At 41.2% G+C, this 19477-nt stretch overlaps 1 pseudogene; it reads right to left on the bottom strand.

Annotated features, from left to right (window-relative positions):
* Positions 1-15496, bottom strand: part of LOC119815301 — a 32727-nt pseudogene extending 17231 nt beyond the window's left edge.
* Positions 15497-19477: the final 3981 nt, after the last annotated feature.

The following is a 19477-nucleotide window of genomic DNA, read 5'->3' as shown; positions in this document are numbered from 1 at the left end:
GTACTGGATATTTGGATGTATGGAAAGAGGTACCTTACAGGACCTGACACCTAGCTCTGGGTCTGTGGCATTGGCTGTAGAAGGCAGGATACACAGCAGCACCTGACACCTTGTGGTATGTGGGTGTGTTTTATTTTAAGTATGGAGAACCTTGCAGAAGACAACATTTATCTTGTTTGGCAAAAAAAAAAAAAAAACTTGACCGCTTGATACATTAAAAATAAAATCAAGTCCCTCCCCCAGGCCTATATTCATCAAGTGCCATATTTCTTGTGTTCTACCCTCATTCTCTAAAATCTCTCACGTCCATCTTAATGATGATACTTTCTATGGCCAACTTCCTTAATAATATACTGACCCTAGAATTATATTTGCTAAGACACTGACTTATTTTCTCCATTGTAGTGTGAATCTGCAGGGCTGTGTCCCGCCACCCGGCTGCTGGCTAGCTTTACACCCGAAATAATTACACGGAAACTGTATTCTTTTAAACACTGCCTGGCCCATAGTTTCAGCCTCTTATTGGATAATTCTCACATCTTCCTTTAACCCATATTTAGTAATCTGGGTAGCACCACGAGGTGTGGCTTACCAGGAAAGATCTTAACCTGCGTCCATCTCGGAGAGGAGCAGCATGGAGACTCACTATGGCGACTGCCTCAAGCGTCTCCCCAACTCTACTTCCTTGTTCCCACAATTCTGTTCTGTCTACTCCACCTACCTAATTTTCTGTCTCTTAAAGGGCCAAGGCAGTTTTCTTTATTAATTAACCAATGAAAGAAACATAGACAGAGGAATGAAATCTGGCAGATGGATGTGTTTCACTTTATGGAATTTGGTAAATTAAAATATGTACACCACACCATAGACACATATTCAGGTTTTCAATGGGCTACTGCCCTGAGCTCAGAAAAGGCCGATTCAGTAATCACACATTTATTAGAAGTTATGGCCATCATGGGTATACTTGCACAAATAAAGACAGACAATGGTCCAGCATATGTATCTAAGAAAATGAAACGCTTTTTTGATTATTATAATATAAAACACATTACAGGTATACCAAATAATCCTACAGGTCAGGCAGTTATAGAAAGATCAAATCGTACTATAAAGGATATGCTGAACAAACAAAAAGGGACGGAAAGTACCCCCAGAAATAGATTGCATAATGCTTTATTAACCTTGAATTTTCTTAACGCTAATGAGAAAGGAACAACAGCGGCAGAAAAACATTGGATAATGGAAAAGTCTGCTGAACTAAATCAACCAATTTATTTCAAAGATGTGCTGACCTCTCAATGGAAGCCAGGAGATATGCTACGTTGGGGAAGGGGTTTTGCTCTTGTTTCCACAGGAGAAGAAAAATTGTGGATACCATCAAAATTAATAAAGGTTCGATTTGAAGAGGAGAAACCTCTTGGAAAGGTGAAATGACAGCTCATCCACAATGATGATATTCATACAGGTGGTAAGAAAAACATATAGAATGGGGGCAGGGTTCTGTTCTTATCTCCACAGGTAAACATTCATCTTTGAAAAATTCAAGGGACCCTGGATGTTTGAATACTGACAGATGGGAAAATAACTGCCCAATAGGGATTATCAAGAAAACTGAATGGATTCTGTAAGTAGAATATACTAAATCATATTTCTAAATTTATAGAGCTGGTTTTGGAGTTGGACTCTGGCTCAGTCCCTCTCTAATTCCAAGCCTGTTGTTAAGAGAAAACCCAGAGTTTCTGGAGTTTCTGTCTCATGTCAAGAGCCATGATATGGGACAGAAAGAAATATGAGTTTAGAAAACATCTTTGCTTTTCTTCATACCTCTCATACTTTTCATTGAACATATCATGTCTTTCATTGAATATATGTATGTCTGTATATGTCTATATGATTAATGTTTGAGCTTTTCACAATGAACAATGAGTTTTTCCTGCAGTGACATTTGAAGTTTCCAGGAAGAAGATGGGGCCCCATAACAACAACTCCACCTGGTTGATATGACGTCATGATACTGATAGCGCTACTACAAGACTACAAGACCTGTTTTGGGTACCAGCTGCACAAGACAGTTCCAACTTGCTTATCTGAAATGGTGCACATCTTGTACAACATTCTGGCAGACCTACACAAAATACTCAGAGACTATTTGCAATTTTAAAAGATATTGATCTTGGAATTTAACCATTATTTTACCTTCACAGGATCCCCCAGAAAGACGTCGCCCCCATGACAGCTGGAAGTAATTCTAGAGGACGACGTCCCCTCTCCCCGTAAAGTTTGTCCTTGGGTTTAGGGACATTATTTAAGGGTTGATTATAATTAGTATATGGTTGAGGGTTTGGGGGTTGGGGGAGGAATTTTATAAGCTCAGGGATTTTTTTGAAAAAAAAAAGAGGGATAATTGGATGATGGGATAATAGATTTGTAATTGTGAGTTACTGTTTTTAGACAAGTAATTTGGTATCAATTCTTGTATATTGATACAAAGTTAAATTATATTGACTATTGTATGCATGCATGTTTCTACCTCTGTTTAAAACATTTATGTATTGATATATATTGTATTGATATATATATTGTATGTATTTATCATATTGCATTGTATATTTGTACATTGTTTATATTTGGAGGTCATATTGTCCTCATTTATTGCACAGTTGTTTATTGTCTTAGTCTTTAAGTTAGATAGGTATTGAGAATTATATAGATCAGTAGTCATCTATGTTTGTCATTTATAATTAGACTAATCAGGTTCGTTAGATAAATAGAGATTGTACTCAGAATAGATAGATAATCTTCAACCTCTTCAAAGAGCTGTAGAAAATGGCCTTTAATTTAACTCAGAGTTCCATGGTAGACAAATAATTTGGTAGTGAGACACATTTGCTCCTGGCAACACCAATCTATTCCCGAGAGAATGTTGAGCACTAAAGACACTCCACGTGGAGCCTTTCTTCTTGGCAGAACTGGCCTTTGGGCAAAGAAATGCCCATACCTCAACCACTGACAGATACAGAGCATCCATAAATGGATAAAACAGGACTGTCATATCCTGCCAAGACAGGGTAAGATAGTTCTGAAAAGTTTCTTGCCTTTGAAAATGGTATGTCAGTTACGTTAGGCCTTAGCCAAAGTTGGTTGCTTCAACGCTGCAAACGTGACTTTGGGTGATTGTCCAGGTAGCTAGTTGTCTCTGTGATTTGTTACATGTTTTAGAAGTTGTTTGAATGCACTTCCTAATTACTCAGGTAACATTATTTTCCTTCTCAGATCTTCGATGGGGTTGAAGACTATATAAATGTAGTTACTTTCCTCTCATGACTTGGCCAAGTTATTTATTATACAAGACTTAAGCTAGTTGGAATAGGATATTTGTTCTTATTGTATATAATTTCATAGTAGGTTTAGAACTCTCTTACTTAAACAAAAGGGGGAGGTGTTGCGGGAGCTCCTTCTGCTCCTTCAGCCAATAGCCGCTGAGATACCAGCCCATTGGGGCGTGGTCTCTCTTTTTAAAAATGCGGCCACTTCCCTCCTCTCACTCTCTGGCTTCTGGCTCCGCTTCTGACAACTAGGCTCCCTTCCTGATTGCGCAGAGGGCTGTTGTCTGGGACGGTGATCTGTAAGTTTTTTCCCCTTTAAATAAATAACCATTCTATTAATCATAATTCCAAACTGGTGTGGGATTGTTTGTGATTTACACCATCACTCCATGATATCTATCTTATCTTGAACATTCTATTCATCAAGTTAGTGTTGTAGTACTTACTTTTAGCCCATCATTTGGGAGGTGACAGCAGTAAGATTCTAAGATTGAGGCCAGTCTTGGGATACTGTAGTACTATATTTCTACTGCTGATAGACATAATGACAAAAATCAATGTGGGAAAAAAAAGATTTTATTTGACTTACATGTTTTTTTTTTTTTTATCAAAGTCTGTCATTTAGGAAAGTTGGGGCAGGAACTCAAGCAGGAGCTAATGCAAAAAACATGGAGCAAATCTGGCTACTGACTTGCTCTTCATGGTTTGCTCAGTTTATTTATACACCTCAATACCAACTTGAAGAGGAGAAGCCACCCACAGTGGGTTAAGGTTTCACACATGATTTAAACAATAAAAATGGATCCTGTAACTGGTCACCAACTGCAGATTTGCAAGCCTAGTTTCAGATGCTCAGTACATTAACCTTCTTTGCTAGTGAGCCATCTTCTCGGGTAACTGCATGGACCAGGAATAGATTATCTTGGGTGAGTATAACCAGAGTCAGAAGACAAATGCTGAAATTTCCCTAAATATACTGTTCTTAGATAGCTTTCACTCTCCAGATATAAAGCAAGAAGGAAAAAATAGGGGAGTAGCTACCTGAGATGGCTGGATAACTGGATCTATGTGTGTAAGTGGGACTTCTGCTATAGTGGAAGAAGTATTTAAGAGGAACTGAAACCTAACTCTGCTTGTATTTCTGGGGCTTTGGATTTGCGGAGGACATATGTGACAGATCCTAATATAGCCATGTCTGTGTATGAGGCTTTGGCTACAGGAAAGGTGATGCCCGAAGGACCTATAGTATCTGTATTCCTGTGTGAGACTTTGGTTATAATGGACGATACCTAGCAGAAATTTACATCCAGCTGTGGGGTGGAGTAGGGTTGTGTGTGAGGTTGTACCTAGTAGACTACACAAATAGTCCCATTTGGGGACTTTTCCTACGAGGAGCAATTTACATGAAGAGTCAGACACATAGCCATCCATATATTTGTGATGTTTTTGTTGTAAGGCCTAGACTTGTGTGTGTGTGTGTGTGTGTGTGTGTGTGTGTATTTGTATGTGGTTGTGCATATATGTGTATTTTGAGCATATTGTCTCAGATTTGGGGGTACCTTGCAGTACTGTTCAATACCCACATTTTTATATTTAGAAAGAGGTACCTATCATGATGAGAGACACTGTTCAGCATATACAGTCTCTATAATATAGGAGATGTCAGCAGAAACTGAAACTTAGGCATGAGTGTGAGACTTCAGTTGTAATCGATAATATATCCTGACACATATCCATCTATGTGGGTGTATGTGTGCTTGTGTCTGTATGTGAGTGTGTGTGTGTGTGTGTGTGTTTATCTGTATGTATATCCAGTGTGCTGCTGTATGGGAGGAGTATCTTGTGGAATCTGACACCATGTATACATGTTCTCTGTGTGTGTGTGTGTGTGTCTGTGTGTGTGCTTATGTGTGTATACGTATTTTGCTGTAGTGAAGTATTCTTTAGCAGGATCTGAAACCTATGTCTGTGTGATAATCTCCATTTATAGGCAAAGGGATGAACAATAGGAAACAACACATAACCCACTATGTGATAGTCAGTTTTTGGCTGTAAATTAGAGGGTACCATTCAGAACTTGATACCTAATAATGTATGTGCATGTGGAGGTTTGGCTGTAAGAGAATAGATTAATAGCATCACCTAACACATGTGTTGTATGAATATAGGGATTATGGTTAAGGGTAGAGTGTATGGAGCAAGATTTAATACCTAGTTCAAATATCCAACTTTGGTTGTAGACATGAGTTATGTTCCAGGATCTGATATTTAGAATTGCATGTATATGTTGGGCATGAGTAGTTGGCAGGATCAGAGAACTGAAGTGTGAATGACACATCTATGTAAGACAGGCATCTATGTAAGACCTAGCTGGTCTTTAACCCAATTATGTGTGTGTGTGTGTGTGTGTGTGTGTGTGTGTGTGTGATTTGTCTGCAAGAGAAAAAGTTCCTAAATGGAGATGATACCTAGATTTGTTTGTATTTGTGTGTGTGTGTGTGTGTGTGACAGAAAGAGAGATTAGAGAAAGAGAGAGACAGAGAGAGAGAGAGAGAGAGAGAGAGAGCTTATAAATTTGTATATTTGAGGCTTTGGCTGTATGACAAGAAAAAATAAAGAGAACCTGATATCTAGCCCTATGTGTGTTTTCAGGGCTATATACCATGGGTTTGGTTGTGTGTTTGAAGGCACTTATCAGGAACTGATACTCAATCATAGGTAACTTTTAGTGTAGGGGGAAAAGTACATAGAAGTACTTGTCACCTACCAATGTTTTTTATGTAAGCTTTTCTGTGAGGTGAAGAATCCACTACATACACATGTATGCATGAATGCATGCCAGTTGTGTGTGTGTGTGTGTGTGTGTGTGTGTGTGCATGTGTTTGTGTGTATTGTGTTTATAGATGCTTCGGTTGTTAGGTAGAGAACACCTCATGTTACCTATCACCACTCTTGTGTGTATGTGTGTCGGTGGCTATAGAAGAGGGAATTCTGTGCAGGGATTCTGTGCAGTACCTCACAGAAAACCATGCATGGGGTGGTTGTGGCTATAAAGGGTGGGGAGATCTTATATGACATGCTACCTAGCTCCTCGTGGGAGATGTTGGTTATAAGGAAATGGGAAATTTAGTAGAATGTGGCATCAGGATCTGTGGGTGTATGTCTAGAGGGCTCTGACCATAGGTGGGGGGATACCTACTGAACCTGACCCAAAGCTCTCTTTCTTTTTCTCTCAGGCTCTATTTCTCTCTCTCCCTCTCTGTTTCTTTCTCCCTCTGTTTCTCTCTCTCTCTCTCTCTCCCTCCGTCCCTCCTTCCCTCCCTCCTTCCCTCCCTCCCTCCCTCCCCCCTCCCTCTGTGTGTGTGTGTTTATGTGCATGTGTGTGTGTTTCCCTCTCTCTCCTTTCAGTGTTTGTGTGTGTATAACTTGGCTATTCAGAATGGGGAAAACATCAGGTCCTGACATCTATTTGTGTGTGCATGGATTTGACTGTACGGGAGGATAAAACTAGCTGAATCTGATACCTACTGTGTATGTGTGTGTGACGATTTACCTGTGGAGGGGAAAACGTAAAGAGCTGACATATAACATTGTCATGTGTGTGTGTTTTGGATGTGTGTTTATGTGTGTGGTGTGTTCTTTTGCCTAGCATGGAATGTTGGGCACAGGAGACATTTAATACATTAAATTGTATATGTAACCATAGTGAGGTTGAAGGGACATGCTGTCAGTTCATTATATTTTCCCCTTCATAGATCACATACATGGATAGATATCAGATTCCACAAGTTATAGCATTCTCTAGAGTCAAACACCACACACACACACACACACACACACACACACACACACACACAAAGATATGTAAGGGTCTACTGGGTATCCAATACTGAAGAGTTAAATTTACAGACAAACATACACAGAAGAGAAAGAGAGAGAGACAGAGAGAGTGAGGGGGGAAAGGAGAGGGGAGATAGGAGGTAGAAACAAAAGAGCCCCCAACAAAGGAGAGATAGAGCTCAGCCTGTTTTCTTTCTGTATGTACACACGCGTGCCAGGTGTGGGAAATAATACACTTGGGCTCATACTGAGCAATGTGTGTTGAGAAGCATGGTGGTGTGCAGCAGGTGTTTACAACTTAGTTCATGTGGTATCACAGTTAGCAGATGTATACAGCTGAGAGAAACCTAGAATAGTATGTAGGTTTTTTGAAAGAAACAATGGAATGCACATGAACTACTAGGTATTAGGCCTTGTTGGTCCATATCTCACTCCTATGTATCAAATCTTTCTACATTCCATTTTGCTGTGTCTTGAGTCCTAGATGTACTGATTGATGTCTGTCCACGAAGAACACCTAGTCATTAATCTCACATTCATTGCTGCAAACTATACTGCAATCCAAAATGCATTGCATGTCATCATCACATTCATGCTACTTAAAAACTATGCAGTCAATTGTCTAATCAATCACTACAAGAACACACACACTGTTCCTTATAACATCATCATCACAACCACTGCTCTGCATATACTACTATTGATCAGGCCATGCTGGACAATCCCATGTTCCCTAAATAGATGCTAGCAGGCAGGTCCTACTTGAACTAGACAGCTCACAACTGCTGCTGTATGCATAAACTGCTGTGTTCATAAGACACTGCATAGCATGTTCCTGCTGCTCCCACAGAGACTCATCCTAGTAAAAGGGCTGCCCCCCACTTCAGGCCTTCTAGATGCCATCCCAAAAATGCAGCTGCCAAACCCACTCATGTACCTCTTGTTAGAGTGCTCTACTTGACACCCCTTACCCTGCCACTACAGACTAAAACACATTGCTTAGTTTCAGACCTTGCTGGAAACTGACCTGAAGCTTGCATGCATTATTGTGTATCACACCCCCAGGACTCCCCAGTCCTGACCTGCATACTGTGCTTGAAATCAGGCCATGTTTAAAAGTTTCTCTTTCTACACCCGTACTGCTGTCCCAAAGCATTGAAAATTCTGAGTCATACTAACAACACTGCCACTGTCTAGTAGTGCATGTTGCAGCAGAATGGAGCCATTTTGTGTATGGATTTATGCCTATGAATTTCTATACACACAATTTACATGACTGAAATCTGCACAAAGTAGTAATATGTGTCTGATAGGAAGAAACTTGCTGATGTCTGTGACAGCTGTGACTAGTGGAGCCTTAACAATAGCAGTGCTTGTTTTCCAGTAGTGTATATTAGAGCTAAGGGTGTGTGTCAAACTTGGTCTCTTCCCTGTAATGTCATGTAGGATGGAGGCTGGTGTTCAAGTGAATCTGATGTACTACATTTTATATGCTGTGTTTTAGGAAGGGGTTAATGTCCAACATGTCCCAGTTACTACCAGTGGAGACTGAGACCCAGAACACTAGGTAGCATAGGAAGGAGTCCAGCAGAACATTATGCCAAGCAGTGTAGGTGTGTCTTCTGCAGAAGAAGGGGGTTCAGCAATGTTAATTCCTAGCAACTGTGCAGGGTTTAACTAGAAGAAAAGTTCCCAGCATGGTCTCAAAGCTGTCCACTAATGTGTGATAGAAGGTCAAGTGGAACCCAATACCTAGAATTGTATGGGTTGTCAGAGGACTGAGGGTATGTTCAAAGAGTTTGATGAATAACACTGTCATAAGAAAGAGTGGAAGAATGGGATGTCAAGTCGAGCACAATACATACTAAGTATATGTTAGATTAAAGGTGAACTGGTATCAATCAATCAACTTGTGATAATGCGTGTGGCAATAGGTTGGCAGTGAAAGATGTGATGTTCACGAGTGCCTGCCATGTTAGTTGTGTGAGAGCCATTTAGGGTGTCAGCAGATCCTGGTACCTAGGAGTGCATTTGGAGCAGCTACAATGTGATGTGTGCTTCAGGGTTGTGAGTTTGTCAAGTAGGGCCTAATAACTACCAGTGTATTTTGGTAAAATGACAAGAAAATGTCCTGCATGCCCTGATATGGAGCACTTAATGTGGGACTCTGTGGGTGACATTCTGGATTCAAACCTAGGAACACATGTGAGGAATGTGTGAGGGTTTGTTCAGCAAGGACTGATACCAGGCAGTCAGTGTGTGGTTTGATGAGAAGCCATGAATGGCTCAGTACTTAGCAGTATATTGGAGTCTCTGTGTGTGTGCTGTGGGAGTTATCCATCAAAGTCTGACAGCTGGCAGAACAAGTGAAGTGGCATGGCTGTACTGTCCCATGCTGGGTTATACCTAGTATTGGATGTCATTGCAGGAACATTCCAGGAGTGAATCAAAAAGTACATGTGTGTCCTTGATAGGTGGTGGAAAGTGCAACAGGGTCTGACTCCTTATGTCATATTTCAATTGACATTGTGGTTGGATCAATGTACAGAAAGCCTTAGAACCCACCATTGTATGTGGGACAGCAGAAAGGGAGTTGACTAGCTAGGCCCAATATCTAGAACAATTTTGTTCATCAAGGACTGATACCAGGTTGTGATGATTTTTGATGAGGGGTATCCTTGGTGTCTTTAAACTGGCAATGTATATAAGGTGTTATTGAGGAGGAGTATGCACAGCACATGTAAGTGTCTAGGTATCAGGTTCTGCAGCTTTCCCTACCTGACGGTACAATCCAATAGAGTGCTATTATCACATCTGGGTGAATAGCTCATTTCCATCCCACACAATGTGACAGGTATCAGCCCAAAAAACACCACATATCACACCTCCACCTCTGTCTGCATTCCCACACAAAAATATGTCACTGTTCCCCATGCCAAGATAAACTCCATATTCTCCCTGACACTGTAGATAAAATTGAAATTTTAGACCCAGAAAACTTTCTGAACCATGCCACACACTGTTGTAGGGGAAGCCACTTGTTCATTCCCAGCTGCCCAGCCCCAAAATAATCATACAGAAACCATGTTATTTGCAATACTGTTTGGTCAATAGCTTAAGCATATTTCTTACTATCTCTTATATTTTAATTTAACCCATTTCTAGTAATCTATGTATCACCATGTGGCTTTGGCTTACCAGGTAAAGTTCTATCTCTGGTAGGGCAACATGGCTTCTTTCTGACTCTACCCTCTCTCTGCCAGCATTCAGCTTTGTTTTCTCTGCCTAGCTCTGTTCTGCCCTGCTCTGCTATAGTCTCAAAGCAGTTTCTTTATTAACTAATGGTGTTCACAGCACACAGAGGGAATTCCACATCACTTCTCATTTTCTGTTTAAAGAAAAGAAAGGTTTTAACTTTAACATAGTAAAATTCCGTATAATAAAATAGGTATCAAGAAAAAATACAGTTACAATATTTCTAGCTACTTTATCTTTTATCATAACTAAGGAAAACTATAACTACACATTCTTCAACTCCACCAAAGACTCCAGAAGGAAATAATATTGCCTAAGTAATCAGAAACTGCATTATAAGCAACTTCCCAAATTCTGGAATTGACAGAGACATCTCACTACCTGGACACTCATCCAATGTTCTTCTGTATCATTGGAACATACATCTTCAGCCTAAAGTCCTATAGTAACCAGCAGACTTTTCCACAAAGCAGGACAATTTAAAGACAGTTCTGCCTATATTAGCAGTTTGTCAGTCTCTTTCTTTTGTGTCCTGCAAAATGTCTGGCAGACTCTTTCATAAAGCAGGAACCCTGAAGGATCATCTCACCTTTACACAGGTTTAACAGTCATTTCTCTGTGGGTCCTGCATGTCCGGTTCATACAGCATAGCATCAAGTCCAGGCAAGAGCAGTTTCTTATGCAAATAGCTAGCAAACTCCATAAGGAGCCTTTTCTTTTTTTTCCATGTTTTTTTTTTTTTTTTTTTTTTGGTTTTTTGAGACAGGGTTTCTCTGCACCTTTTTTTTTTTTTTTTTAGAGCCTGTCCTGGAACTAGCGGTTTAAAAATTTCCATCTCCTCCCCTCCTCCTCTCCTTCCCTCCCCTTCCCTCCACCCATAACCCCCCACTTCCTCTCCAGGCCAAGAAGCCATCAGGGTTCCCTACTCTATGATAAGACCAAGGCCCTCCCAACTCCCCCCAGGTCCAGGAAGGTGATCAACGAAGCTGAAAAGGCTCCCACAGAGACCATCCATGCAGAAGAATCAAAGCCCAGCGCCATTGTCCTTGACTTCTCAGTCAGCCTCCACCATTGGCCACATTCAGAGAGTCCAGTTTGGTCGCATGTTCCATCAGTCCCATTCCAACTGGAGTTGGTAATCACCCGTTAATTCTGTCCCACCGTCTCCATGGATGAATGCAGCCCTCATGGTCCTGACTTTCTTTCTCATGTTCTCCCTCCTTCTGCTCCTCATCAGGACCTTGGGATCTCAGTCCGGTGCTCCAATGTGGGGCTCAGCCAGGTGGAGGGTCGGGATCCTTGAGAAGATAATAAGAAGGTGAACCCATAGAAAAACATATAGTAATCCTCCTGGATATTGGAAGTAGACAAGATTGCCGGGCAAAAATTGGGAACTTGAGGGTACAGCGAGATGGGGCCAAGGGAAGATGGGGAGAGAAAAGCGTGAAGGGGAGAATGGGGGGAACTAGGAGGAATGGGATGCTTGGGATACAGGAAGGGTGGATATGGGAGCAGGGAAGCATATATCTTAATTAAGGGAGCCATATGAGGGCTGTCAAGAGACTTGACTCTAGAGGGGTTCCCGGGTTTCCAGGGAGATGCCCCCAGCTAGTTCCTTGGGCAGCTGAGGAGAGGGAGCCCGAAAAGGCCAGATCCTATAGCCATACTGATGAATTTTTGCATAAGGAGCCTTTTCAATGTCCATCTTCCTCTTGAAGTAGATTGGTACTGCCAGGAGCAGCTGTGTCTCATTGTCATGAAAAGTCCTAAGTTCTAAAAACACTTTAATGACATATTCTGTAGGTCTCTGAAAGATTTAAAGAATACATATTTAACTGAAATGTTTCTCTATATATCTAGCAAACCTAACTAAAATGACAACAAGCTTGACTATTATAAATGACTATCTATTAACTTATATTTCTTAAATATATACTACATTTTTAAATGAGCTGGACATACACAATACCTTGATCAAGATCAGAAATGCATATAAACAGTATAACAAAATTGACCTTAAATTTGTATCAATAAACCAAGATCCTTCCCTATGCAAATATCTATATCATATTTCCATTTAAATGTAAACAAACATTTTAAACAATATTTGGGAATTTGGGCATAGTTCTCTCCAAACTGCTTCCTGCTTTTTGTTGGGTAAAATATTTTTGAGAGTGTTCACAGTGACAATTCAGGGGGTCTTGGTCTATCAACCACATTAGTCTAGAAGGAATCCACAGGTTCTCACCCTCTGTGAAACAAAAGATGAGACGTTTTTCCAAAGTAATATATTCTTAGACCCATATTTTGAAGTCAAGAGATATTTAAGATATATATGTTGGTTACTTAGCTCGTTCACAGTCAAAAAATTCAGAGAAAACACGATAATATTCACGATCCAGACTCTCTGTGAATATTCCATCTCTATATGGCTTATTTTTCTTTATTCCTATTACTTGTTCTACAAGATTACTCTGTCTCTTTAAAGACTTTGTTTTATTTTTTAAAAACCATTTACTTATACACCTTTACTTCTCTGTCCCAAGCCTATGCACATTTAACCAAAAACTGTGACCCATTTAGAGGTCTTTTATATCTGAATCTGTCTTTATTTTATATCTGTAATTTATTTATTTATTTATTTATTTATTTAGGCCAGAAGCACTTCTTAAAATGATAAGCAGCCACTAAGGCTACTTTGTCTTGTGGCTCTGCCTAGTCCAACCTGGTGGAGTGGAGGTCTGTTTATTGTGAGCCATGCTCACAGCCCCATTTGGGTGCACATAGTGTGTCTATGTTGCCATTAAGCAAGTTGTAGCATTCTGCTCATAAACACCATTTAAATGTTCCATTGCCAGACCTTGTCAGAGTTTGTATTTTATCCTGCTTCCATGACACATGTACTGCAAGGCTGCATATTACAGGTTATAGTCTAGAATGGCCTATAAAATAGTAGTGGGCACTGGTTTAGCAGGAAGTGAGGTTCGTGTCCAATACGGCTCTGAATGTGGGGTGGGAAGGGTGTTCTCATTGGATATGATACACATTATATGTAGGGCTCCATAGTTGGTGTCTATTATGACATGACACAGAGGAAATAACATAGGTCAATTGGGTGCTGTTATCCACCTGGTTCTAATACCACCCAATGCATTTGAGATGGTGTCAGGGGAGACAGTGACAAGCACTGTCAATTACTAACAAGGCTGTTTAGCACAGCAGCTGGGAGGGGACACATCTGTAGTATCTTGCCTCCTACAGGTGAGTGGGTGGTGAAACTGAACTGATACCTTGTAATGTATATGGAGGACAATATATGAGTGTTTGGGGATAAGAAACATTGTCAGGTAAGGGATAATATCTAAATGGACTTGTGGTTTTTGGGCTGCAGATGTCCATCAAGGTCTGAGACCTAGATGTTTGGGAATATATGTGGGGTGTCCAGCAAAGCATGGTTCCATGTATTCACTGTGGGGCAGCAACGGGGTGTGGTCTGCATGGGATGACATCTAGCATTGAGAGTGGAGCAGTGCTGGGGAGTGTGCAGCACTAGATCCTCTGGCCTTTAGCACCAACAGCATGAAGACTCATCAGCTCAAGCAAGTTCTATACCTTGCTTATTCTTAATGTCCCTCTTCTAGTAGGCTGAGCTATCTGAGGTATTTAAGAGTCAGAACAAAGCTGCCAGTCAGTGTTGTAAGTGCTCCTAGCTTTGGAGAGTGTTCATTCTGTTTCTATGTCACATCTTCATGCAGTAATCCTGGGAGCCACTTGGGTGTAAGAGTGGTGAGCAGAACATACCTGCTTGTAATACCATTGTTACCACCTACCACTGAACCACCATCTTGGCTTAGACCAGAGATTTGTTGTCTTCTGGGGTGTAATAGAATCTAGGCTTCATCTAGCAATCCTAGGGTATAATCTCTCCCCAGCTATTCTGCACCATCAGTGTTTGCTTGACTAATGGCTTTAAAGCTCATGTGGTCACAGTTCATCTTCTCTAGGTTGTCTCTATCTTCCAACTAAAGAGGCTGAAATCTATGTAGGTCTCATCTGTATCTCTTATATGAACTTTGTAGAGTTTGCATCTGGGGTGCATTTGACATTTATTCAGTTTTCTAATGGGTTCCCTCTTGCTTACTTTTGCATACTTGTCCTGCAGACCTTTGTGGATAGACCATATTCTCTGCCTTGATTTCCTCGATGCATCTGTCAAAATCAGAATCAAATGACGTAATGTAGTTGAATCTGTTGCTGTGATTTTTATTTTATTCTATGAGTCCACTCTCTATTCCTTCCCTGTCCAACTTTCTGGATTTTTGAGGTTTTGTGAGAAGTTCTGGAACCATAAGTGCAGGGTCTGGAGGGATCACACTTGCCCTCTGCCATCACTTTTAGGATTAGACCCAGGTGAATGTTACATTTGTTTTTTAGGTAGCAGAATGGCATTTTTCTGAGACTATCTGAGAAAATGTCTGTCAGTTTAACAACAATGATGGCAGCAGAGGAACAGGGGGTTCTGAGAGTTTTTATTCCTTTGGATTCTTCTCAGAAACTGTAAGTGTTCTGAATGTTAATTAGTGTAAATTCACCTGAAATTCTATTTCAGAATTTGAGTATTAGTTTGTGTGTACATTGTTTCTATATGACATGAGTGAGAAACAGTACAAGTGGATGACCTCAAGTGCACCATTGTCAGGTTATTGGAGTCCAGGAAGAGAAGGACCATGGACACTGTCCTTTTCAGAAAATCCCATCTAGAGGCTATGCAGTGATGTACATTTGCTTACCAATGCTCTGCTGAGGCATGTTCTTTATCTGGGTGATCTCTGAGGAAAGAGAGGTATGACTGACATTTTTGTACTGTCAAAGTACACACGACATCTAAGTGTGGTGGAGATACAAAATTAAAACATACCCAGGGAGAGTTTCAAATTGGGTCCTTCTGTTATCGTCAGACCTTGACGAAAACTGGTACAGGTTCTGAAGCTGAATGTGGAAAAAGAATCTATCTCACTGCCCTGCACAGGATGTCCTCCTGAAGCTGTGTAGGACTTCTGAGCTTCCTTCATCTCAGTAAATGACCTTTTTCATCAATGACACCAGGGCTGCATATGCAGGTCCTCAGGTCAGGAATCCCCTGTGGACGTCTTTCAGGATGTGGCCAGGTACCTTCAAAAGAAGGAATATTGTAGATCAGTAAAGAAACTGGCTGAGAGTTCCACGTTCTCCAAGCAGAGAACCTGTGATCTTGGTAGATAATGGCAGGGTTACTTTATTGAAATTCAGGGAGTAAAGAGACAGGTATACTGCTGCTTGTCTTCCAATGTGACCTTCCCTAGACCAACATCATTAGGATCTTGTCAGGCACATCTGAAGGCAGGGAATGATTTCTCATGGCAGCTCTGGTACTTTTCAAGAATCAGGCTCTGCAAAAAAAGGAGGAAAAGCATTTTCCCACCATCATGTCTAAACATAGGCACTCGGCTTCCTGCACCTCATATCACTTCCTCTTGTCTACATTATACAGGATACATACTTGGTGAAAATGGGCTTCCACAAAAGATGATGTCCCAAAGAACCTGCAGATAATAGGAGAGAAAGGGCGACCAATAAGAAATCTAGAGTTGACTTGTACAACTCCATGTGACCCACCTGTACCAGACTGTTCATTGTGTCTGTGTCAAGAGTCCAGTGGGTGTACTTTAAGCAGTGCATCAACCAAATATGTTATATCCAAAAGAAGACATCAAGGACTCAGCTTTGTGCTCTGTGAAGAGGGCACCTGTGGACTTTTTCAGGATAATGTGTGTGAAGATTATGCTACAAGTAGGTGATATTGACTGCCCTAGCCCCTGCTCCATCCAACAGAGAGGCGGTGAAGGAGAGAGGTGACGGATATGGGGACAGCTAGCTTCTGTTCTTTCAGGTAAAAGACTAAAGGCAGCAACATGTGTTTAGTAACAGGAGCAACCAAATTCCCCATCAGTCAAAAGGCTAATGTCAGTATGAACATAAATAAACATCATATCTGTTCATACTGAGGTTTGCCTTTGTAGAGACCGTCAGCTGGGTCTGGAGTCAATGATTCTCATGGGTTGTCTCTCCTGGAGTTCACTGACTTGGCTACAGTACCCAATTTCTGCTTTTCCCAGGTACTAGATTCAGTAAAATATATCACGAATGATACTTGCCTTAGTAATCACCCATTGATGGAGAGCAGTTAAGCAAGAAGTTCAGTGACTCTTGGCTGTTTTTCTTTGCAGGACTGGGTGCAACATCCTTCTTATTATTCAACCCAGAACAGATGAAGTATTTTGCAAGTTTCAGAGTGACTATCCTTCCATACAAGTATAAGAAGATGATCACCCCTTCTCCAAAAATACTTCCTCCATAACTGCTAGCAGACAGAGGGAAAGAGGGGAAAGATGTGCTACTTTTCCAAAGTTGTCTCAAGATCACTCTGAATCCATGCCTCTGATGTCTCTCACTTTTCCTTTGCTCCTCTGCATCATGAACTCATTTACCACATTCCTTGAAATTAAAAAAGGATGGCTTTGGCAGACTAATTTTTATTTGTATGTGGACCAGTATCGTGGATAAACCAGATCACAGAAACATCTCTTGTACAATGGGATAAAACTTAACAATCTCAGTCCTACTTCAGCCATGAGACCCACAGATGAGCCCTGGCATTCTGTCCCTTCTGAGTGGCCACTCTTCATTACAGAGAGCAGTGATCTGCATGGAGGGTGTCAATGACAACATCAATGAAACTTTCACAGGAGTATCTTTGCTGAATGCTTCAAATCTACAGGCCCATGGGTCAATGTAGGTCTGACCCCTGATAAAAAAGCATAATTCCAAGACTACAGACTAAGTCATGTGTTTTGGATAATCAAGTAGTAGAACAGTCAAGCAATATCCACCATGCAATCTCGAACAACATGTCAATATTCCATTCACAGTGGTACCTTTTTTTTCCTGCTTGCTGTCACTTTCCTGTTAGGAGACACATAAGGTTCTTAAAATCACAGTAAGGACCCCTTCGTCAAAAGCTGGAATGAGTCAGCATGTGGTGGGAGTGTCTCCTGTGAAAAAAGAGAAATTGATATAGGCAGCATGCAAACAAAGCAGCAGGGATGTTTGGTGAGGGAGGAGGAGACTCACCTTTGTGCAGTGTGAGATAATATCTCAGTTGGACCTGACCTTGAAGGGAAAGACAGAAGCATGAGTTTTGATGTGGTATGTCCATGAAGACTGCTCCTTTAAAACTTCTAAGTCATAGACATCTTTGGGGTGAATTTTGGCACAAGACTCAACGCTGAGAAGGATGCTACGGAAGGCCAGCCATTGGACACACCTCCTGTTAACTATGGTTTTATTTGGAGAAGCCTGCCGTACATGATGGCTTACCACCTCCTATTCTTGATTTTTCTACTGCATTCTTAAACAAACTACACCTTAAATATTTTGAAATATTTAGTTCGGGGTCTTGATGCATATATACTTTTGGACTGTCCATTTTCAGGTTGCTTATCTTCTCCCACTCATTCCTAGCCTTTGAAGTTTTCTTCCCTCAAAACCTTTGATCATCTATAGTACTTTTTTCCCTTTAGTCAACACTACATCTGGCTACCTCTACTGATTCTGCCACTTTTCTGTATAACTTCAGCTGAAGCATTGAAGGTTAATGGTGGTGGTGGTGGTACTGTGGAGTAAACTGTTTGAAATCAGATTTGCTAATTTACATAGGCCTAACCATCATGTCATCATTGTAAAAAAGCATGAGAAAACATATAGATTAATAAGCACAGAAGTGCATCTTGGGCACCCCATTTAGCTGTGTGTGTGCAACTTCAATGCTCTCTCCTTCCAGTGGTGCCTCTTCCTTCTGAGAAACATGGCTTTCTCATGAGAGTGGCAGGCAGGAGCACAGAACTCTCACACAATTCCCAATTCCCTTCTTAACCCTCTTCCAGCCTTTGGACAGACTGCTGGCAGAGGCTGAATTTACAACTTTAAGAAGGACACCTTTCATGTTGTTCTTGTATATTGCTTGAAGGGAAGATCTCTGAGTTCCATGGGTGTCAGTTGTGGCCACACCATGTGAGACGCCTCACTGCGCTTTTATTTTTTCAAAGGATGTACTCTGAGAGTATGCACTAACCTCGGCGGTGCTCATATCCTGAGGTTCCCCACAGAACAAATACTGTATAGAAGAAATGCATTCAGAGAATGGGCATCTTGAGGACCACTCGTTGCAAACCATGCCAAACTTCTGCTCAGGAGAGGAGTAACCTCAGGAGCAGCACACGTGGGTACTGGGTGGGAAGGGTTGTCCTCCTTCAGCAGGCAGCACAAGGTGGCAGGCATGCTCAGGGTTCTGCTCCCTTTCTTGCTTGAACACTTCTCATCATGCCCCTTATGTTCAGCCAGCAAGGCGAAGGTGGGGATGGCAGACTCACTCACTATCCCCTTAGAAGGAAGGGAACATGAGAGCACCTGCTGATGACACAGTGACACAGGCCTGCAAGGACTTAGTGGCAGATTTCGTGAGGTCCTGGGGTGACTCGTGGTTTAAAATTAGGTTTGTGGCCATGATGTTATTGAATTTTTTTCTTATGTAGACAATCACAATGAGATGCACAAGCAAAATGTTTTGAGAGAATGTATAAGAAATGTAGTATTGGGATTCAGCATTTCTTCTTTCATGTCTGGATAGGTCTTTGCTTTGAATGGGAACCTTGCTGTCACCATTACATATAGAACCACTGCCATGCTCCAGATGTCAAGTACCCTTGCATCATACTCTGTGTCATTGAATAGCTCTGGAGCAATATTCAATTTTGCCACAGAATCCCTTGAACCTCTGCCCAGAGTTGACTTGGTGTTTTATCTACTGTCTGAGACAAGTTTTGACAAAAATGCCACCTATCAGGTAGGGGACATGGGGATTAGGAAAATAGAGAAGAGGACACACTACCAAATTAAATAATAAAACAGAAATCAAAGGATAGTATTGGGAGGGAGTTCTAGTGAATACCGAAATT

Source organism: Arvicola amphibius, chromosome 5, assembly GCF_903992535.2.
Source record: "Arvicola amphibius chromosome 5, mArvAmp1.2, whole genome shotgun sequence".
Taxonomy (NCBI): domain Eukaryota; kingdom Metazoa; phylum Chordata; class Mammalia; order Rodentia; family Cricetidae; genus Arvicola; species Arvicola amphibius.
This window is presented reverse-complemented; position numbering and strand designations above follow the sequence as displayed.